Here is an 8,253-nt window from a genome sequence, read left to right on the forward strand (position 1 = left end):
TGTGCAATGAAAAGGCACCTTGACATTTTTAAAACCATGGTTCTCAAATGTTTTTATGTGTGGCCCACTTTAACTGTAAAAAGTGAAAGTTGGATCTATTTAAACAAATTACTTCAGTTGGTAACGCTAAAAAAAGTTGTCTCAACTTGAATATGTTACTTAAAGGTGCCATAGAATAAAAACTATTTACCTAGGCGTAGATGAATTATAAGGGTTTTGTACATGTTAATGACATATCGTGAGCATCACATGCATTTGTTTGTATCCTCATTCTTATGTAAACCTTGTGCGTGCAAAATTCTAGACTTAAAGGGATACTTCACCGATTTAGCATTCAGCTTTGTATCTGTAGAAACCCGGCAGTATTACTGAATGACCATGTTTCCCTCCCTCATTTCCCCCTGAGAGGAGAGATATCTGCATTTTGGTTCTGCAAAAAAGTCCTCCGATGATGTAATATGACGATTTTTGCATCATCGGAGGACTTTTTTGCAGAACCAAAATGCAAATATCTCTCCTCTCAGGGGGAAATGATGGAGGGAAACATGGTCATTCAATAATACTGCCGGGTTTCTACAGATACAAAGCTGAATGCTAAATCGGTGAAGTATCCCTTTAAGCACATGTGCTAAGCTTTAAATGCTTATATTTTCTGTATGTGAATGTTGATTCATACCAAAATGCTTTTTTGCATAGTTGTGTTTGACACATGAAAATATCTCGGGTTACTTATGTAACTGTTGTTTTCTGAGAAGGGAACGAGACGCTGCGTCTCTTTTGCCATACTTCCTGCGTCCCTCTAACGCCATCTTTGGCAAAATTTCAGATAGTGATATACTTCCTGGTTGCCGCTTCACCCTGTCTTTGTCGTTAAGCCTCACCATTGGTTAAATTTGATATACACATGTAGATGCATTTAACCATGGAGACGTCCCCAAAATGTCACCGCAGTGACACAGCACGAGTTCCCACGAAAGGGAACTGTAAGAATGTATCTTAAAAGGTAACACAATGTAACCTTGCTCTCCCCACATTTAGTCCTTGAATTTTAGGATATTGGAACGTACCTGGAAAGTCCTTGAATTTGAAGTTAACTAAGGTGTGGGAACACTGTTAACATAACACCGACTGTGATGTAATGCAAGCTATTGGCCAATTAGAGCAGAGCTCAACAATATTATTCATGACCCTTCCAAATAGGGCAAACATAGACCATTTTATTCAAAGGACAAATCCTAGGGTTGTAAATGGACATGTAAAACCGTTCCTGGATAATTTAACACATTGTTTCAATGCATTCTTTGGCACCTTAAACCTCCTAAGACCTGGTGTGTCCATATACGTGGACATCACATTTGTTTGTACCATAATACTTAATTTTGTGTAACTGGAACCTGTTGTACACAAACATGGACAAATTCACTGCTTTAATGTTATTAAGAAAAATATTTGGTTATATTTATTGGTTCTTCCTAACCCCAAAATAGCTGGAAAAATCTGAAAAAAAATAGACAAACCAAAGCTCGGGTCTTAGGAGGTTACAGACCCTAAAAAAAAAAAGTGATAAAATTAAGGGTGATTTTAAAAAAATAGTTCAATTGGTAAGTGAAAAAAGTTGAAAGGTCAATTTTATCCAAAGTTAATCCAACATTCACTTTTTAATTTTTTTTTTTAATTCGTTTTGCGTGCGCACGTGAAACTAAACTTTATTTCATTTTTTCTCCATGTCCCCTTAGGGGCTATGTATCCTTAACATATGTGACTCCCCAAAGAAATTCATGACATAAAACAAAACATTAAATTATAGAATTGAATTCTGTTGGTAACCTTATGTCGTTATGTTTGATTACACAGAATTTATGAAAAATAATATATTTAATAAAATATAAACTGGCATCATCAGGCGACCCCCAGTTTGAGAACCACTGTTTTAACCTTTATGTAAGGACATGAACAAGAGGGTTTGGAAAGGAAAGCATTATAAAAATGGCAAAAATACAGAAAAGTTCATTTTTTTTAATTAATGTCCAAAAAAAACGAGAAAAGGAACAAAACCAACCTGCCTAAGTGATCGTGTCTCTAAAGAATTTCAACACTTCTCATAAGTAAATTATATTCAAATAACACCCAAATTGTATTAAGCCCTTGGTGTACAAAACAATTGTGTATTCCAAAAAAATATGGTGGTTTCACATACAGACATAAACTAGTGTTTTCAAAGAAATGGAGGCACTTCATCAGAAGACCTTGTTGCTAGGCACCTCTTGTCATGCACATATGTGAGTGTGGGTAGCTGTGGCTCGCGTCTTCATCAGCTTCCTAATGATGGTTTTAATGGCACATGACAGCTCTGCAAGGGTTCTTCTTTCTGTCAGATTGATAATGTGCTTGTAGGCTGAAAGGTTTCGCATAATAAAACGTCTTCATTTTCAAGGCCCAGGCGCGTTGTATTTTCAGAGATTTTTGATTCTGTGCTGCATGGCACAAAAACTTAATTCCAATGCAGCCTGGTATTTTGTTTAGAGTGCTTTTCCCTTGTACAATCAGCATGGGAGTGAATGCTTTAGAGGATTTCTCTAATAACTCATCTGTTAAAAGCTGACCTTCTCGTGTTCTCATTTAAAGTCTTCAAGTGGAATATTTTTTGCTGCTTGGAGCAATGTTTTTGTGAATTGAATGAAACTGCAAAATTCACTTTGTGTTTAAGTTTTAACTGAATCTGGTTCCAGCATTTAAAGAAATAGGTTGGATGTGGGATGCATATTAGGAGACAGCTCTGCTGTACCCATATATTTTTTGTTTTTAAATGTCAATATTTCACATAAAAAGAAGGGAGGATGACCCTTTTTCATTGCAAAGCAGATTATACGAAACTGATCTGGCCTGTGTGCAGTTCTGGCAGGCAAGGTTTATTTCCCTGGATAGAATTTCCATCTATTTTAATGCCTTTAGAATAGATTTCAATGTTGAGCTTTCCCACTTGTGTGTAATTTATCTTATTTCCATTTGTTTTTGAAAGGAAGTCTTTGGTCCACTGAGTCAATGCACTGTAATGTGATGGCCAGAAAGTAGGGGAAAAAGATTTTTAAGCTATTACCTCTATAGAAGTTAACTTTGGACACAGGCTTTTTGTTAAAGGGTAATGGGTAATTCCATTGCCAGGGGACTCCTATTAAACCGATTTTATTTTCTATAGATTACCAAGGGAGTGCTACAATACCCAATGATATGACCAAGCGATGCATTTCGCAGTAATGTTGTACAAATAAAAGGTCCACATGTGTGTAGCTGGAATAAACCGGAGGAATTTGGCATAGATGTTAGGATCTGAATGTGTGAAAAGCAGGTGATAACAGGGTTCACATGGGTCCTTGAAATCCTTGAAGGATTTGTGAATCTGGGGGGAAAAATTCAAGGCTCTGGAAAGTTCTTGAAAATATACATATATAAATACATGTCATTGAAAGTGCTTGAATCTATTTCATGCAATAAGTTCACAGGAAAAAATCCATATTATTCCCTGTGTAGTGTAGGATAATATCATAAAAATTCTAGACTTTTTAAGCACACATGCTAATCTGTTCGCTTTAAATGCTTATATCTTCTGTATGCGAATGTTGATTCATACCGAAATGCTTTTTTGCATAGTTGTGTTTGACACAAACGTCTCTGGTTACGTATGCAACTGTTGTTCCCTGAGAAGGGAACGAGACGCTGCATCTCCCTTGCCATACTTCCTGCATCCCTGTAACGCCATCTTTGGCAATATTTCAGATAGCGTTACACTTCCTGGCTCCCGCGTCACCCTGTCTTTGTCATTAAGCCTCACCATTGGTTGAATCTGATTTACACATTCAGACGCACTTACCCCTGGAGGCGTCCCCAAAGTGTCACCACAGCGACGCAGCGCGAGTTCCCTCGGAAGGGAACTGTAATAATGTATCTTTAAAGGTAACACAATGTAACCTTGCTCTTACTTAAAATGTGTCCCCACATTTAGTCCTTGAAGTTGAGGGGTATTGAACCTGGAAAGTCCTTGAAAGGTCCTTGAAGGTGTGGGAACCCTGTGATAAAAATTTGAGTAAGATAACAATTCCACACCTACATTACCATCACCTAAAATCTAAAAAGCAGTTCAGTTAGATTTTCGCAGTGATGGTACACAGTTCGATTGTCAGTTTGTCTCTGTTAAACTGTTCTGTATCAAGAAATGTTTGCAGATTTTTGCTGAATAATAACAGCTGTTGAAACAACTGCAATGTGTTGGCTCATCTGAGAATGTTATATGATGTTTCTGTATTCTGGCACTTGCAATTTTTCTTTCTGCAGTAGAAACTTATCTTTTGTGGTTTGTCATTTCATTTTCCAATCATATCACACATGCAAGTCTTAAGTTGGTGACACATTTTGGTAGGAAATTCATTTTTTTTTTCATATTGAGAATGATCAATATAAGCAATAATAGTTGTGTATAAATCTCTTATTTGTCCTCCGTGTGAAAAGATGAATCTTAACATCATACAGTCATGGGCGAACAGGGTTTAAATATGCAGATGATGTTGAGAAGACTCAGCAGGACCTGTTTTTTTTTTTGGAGATCAGATGTATGGCTCAGGACAAACAAGAAACCTAACTATCACAAAACATTTAAACTGTTGTTACATTGTAAAGTATTAAGAATCTGGTGTATGTAAACTGGATTATTTTTAGATATTCTGTTATTAATCTGTGTTGCAATTTTTCTGTAAACATGTCTCATGTGAAATAACTTGTTCAGGGCAGGACTAAATTAAAAACAAACTTTAATTTTCAAAATTCCTGCAAGGGTACGTAAACTTTTGATTGCAATGCCACCCATGCCAACAATCCCACAGCTGATTAACCCAAAATACTGGGGCACACCGCATCAGCACTGCTTAATCACCACAGCAACATCACCGGCATAGCAATGCAGACTAATAACAAGCCAGTGGATTTTTTTATCCTATAGCAGTAAACTGCTCTTTAGTCTGTCTGTAATGACAGTGACCTAATCAATTTGAACAATTTATGCTGGCTGGTTTCTCAGGGATCATATATACATATACATTTCAGAATGCAGCAGTTGCAGATTGGTTAATGGATGTATTTAGGGCTTTTATAATGACTAGAAAAATGTTTGTCATTTTTTGGCACACTGGAGCACTTCATTCTGATTTGTCAATCGGAACATTTTAAGATGGAGGCATCTTGCATTACCCTTAAGGTGTATTTTGCGATAATAGCCGAATCCTGTATTCTACAAGTCTCATGAGCAAATAATTAAAAAAGAAATATTGATTTGAAATATTTTTTCTGTCATTTTTATATTTACATTCTATTTTTTCTTACGAATGCAGACCATTAGCAAAGACAGCATACAATTTGTTTGTAATCTTATGTTATTAATTTATCTTGCATTCGCAGTACCTGGATGAGCTATTTGTTTACGGTTCAAGCAGTTGTTAATCTGGTATTATTACATGGTGCTCTGAAATGCTTAATTCTGATTGGCCTGTCGCCACATTTGCAGGTTTGTTATTCCCAGATAATAACTGCTCAAAAACACACGATAATAACACACAGTAAACCGGATGCTGCAAATCATTTGGGCTGTTACAATTTAATATTACACAAAAATGAAATATAAATATGTCTTTTGACCTTATATTTACAAATAATTAAATTAAATAGCATGTTTGTTGTATTAGTATGTCTTGTCTTATCTTAAAACCGAAAGTAAACTGGGAAGGTCTGCATTCATTAAAAATGAGCAAATAAAATCAATATTTAATGTTCCCTACCTGTGAGGTAAATAGCTGTGTAATAAGCGGTATAATGTATAGGCAGCTATTTGTTATTGTGAAATAAGCCCCTTTAGTGAGATACAAGATCCTCTGCCAAACTCGGGTCCTGATCACACTGTAGGCGCTTATTTTTGCGATAACAACATCCGGCTACCTATACATTATCACTTATTATACCATGGGACTGTTGAATGCTTTATTCTGAAATGTTTACGGGTATGTATTATTTTTCGATAAACGCACACCTTACCTGTCAAATGTCTAAAAATAACCACTAGAGCAATGTCTTAGCAATGTCTGTGGTAACCGTTGTATAAATGGCGTGCTGCATTACCACCTTTGGTGTGCATTATTTTAGAATAATTCAGTAGGCCATTCTTAAATATTCCTTACCTAATCACAGCCTGAAACTGATAACACAGCCTCATCCGGATAACACTTATTAAAATAAAAAAAATGTATGGTAAAAATGTAGTAACCATGGATTTACTATCGTAGTTTAAAGTCGCCATGAAACGGAAGTTGCGATTGCCTTCTTTTCCCCGTGGTGACATAGCCTGACATTGTAATACTCAAAATTCTAGTCAGAATCATAGCCATTGGGCTTTGATTATGGGGCGTTTTTCGACCGAACCAGGACAAAAAATGTCTCTGCACTCAATTGGATAGACCCTACAACCAATCAGAGCAACCGTGTGTGTGCGCGACGTAGGCTATGTTGAAATGGCGTCTGTCCTTTTGCAGCCTGAACTGAACTGCTAGTTATTTCGCTATAGTGAGACCTTATATTGACACCTACTATGTTTACAACATTTTATTCATATCACGACATTGTGAGATATTTACTAAGTCATACAGTCAGACTATCTCTTACTTATTTGTAAGTTAGATGAACTTCATCCACAGCCTTCCGAAGAAGAGCTGGCAACGACCGCTAGTTATATCCACATTGTCGTGCGCGCTGTTGATATCTTCTAGAACAGACTCGATGGCAGAATCTTCACATCACAATTCTCCAGTGGGAGCCATCTTTGTTGTAAACGGATGCTGTTTCTCAATATGCGTTCTTCAGCGATCTTGCGTCCTCGTGTTTTCGCGCTACATCATCATTAACCGTCGAAGTTTAATTCCAATTCTCAAGAACACAAGTACAGAGGACGCATGAAAATACCCGGATGTGTTCTTGATATCGAGGATGCTTGCCCTGCATTCCAGTTCATTTTTTATGACCTTCCCTCTCGTTCACTCAGATGTACGTCATTGCTTACGTTGTATGTGTGCCCACTACTGCTGGAACACATGAAGTAGGTTCAAATGGATCGCCCTAAGCCCTTGATCACATGGAAAGTGGAGACTGCCCCCTCCAATCATTTGAACTGTGCAAAGCGCAAGTTGCTGAAGTGTCGTCACCATCGTGTTGCATTGTGGGATATGGAGCTGCCTGAAGTGTACATATGAAGTAGACTCCCTCGGTCAAAATCAAGGGAGTGAGGGTCTGTCCATATAAACTTCCCTCATTGGCGACAGGGATTTCCCCGAGGGGAAGTGTTTAGGGAAGTTCGCGTGTGCGTGTCTAAAACGCAGCCATCGAGTGCAGACTTGCGAGCTGAAATCGCGTTACGCCCCAGAAGTCATTGCGGCAAAACAATGGCGGAGGTCAGGTGACCAACCGGAAGATTGCACACTCTTGATTCTCACAAGTGCGTTCTTTGTTCTCGTGACCTTCTGATTTCGTTCTTCCGAGGTCGTCTGGCAAGACCGATCTCCACGAAAATGCAAGTCCGTTCTTTGCCTTCTTGGAATTAAGGAACAGCCGGATTCAACACAAGCCTCTTTGGTGACGTGGTTGATTACGTTACTGTTGATCATCTGTCCATCATCGTATAAACCCCTCCCTGACAATTTGATTGGTTTGATCAGCTTTCAGTCGCGCAAAGTAACGCCACAATTGAGCGACTCCAGACCGAACTTCCCGACCTGAAATGTTGTGGGGAGGGCTAAGTTCGGCTGGCACCCAGGCTAGTGGTGACGTATATCCCAGTGAAACTGAAATAAAATGATGCAGGGCTGGATTTGAATTTGTCCATTAAGATCTGATTGGTTCATTTTAAGTTGGGTCGTGTTGCTAATTGCTAAATGCTGCAAACTTCTCCCGGGCCCAGCCCACTTCCCATACCATATCCACGGAAGTAAAGAGATGTTTTGAGGAGGGGAGGAGATTTGCATTTTTGATTAAAGATTATGAGGGCACATGCATTTTTTTTTAAATAATAAAGCTCACAGATAAGTCATTTGTGAAAAATACCACAATATTACAAAACAAATGACAGTTTTTCATTTTATTTTCATGGTGACTTTAACAATGGTTTTTGAACACCATGGTTTTTAAAACCATAGTTATTTTGTGGTAACCATGGTTTTATTACGG

The sequence above is a fragment of the Misgurnus anguillicaudatus genome, chromosome 3 (assembly GCF_027580225.2).
Source record: "Misgurnus anguillicaudatus chromosome 3, ASM2758022v2, whole genome shotgun sequence".
NCBI lineage: Eukaryota > Metazoa > Chordata > Actinopteri > Cypriniformes > Cobitidae > Misgurnus > Misgurnus anguillicaudatus.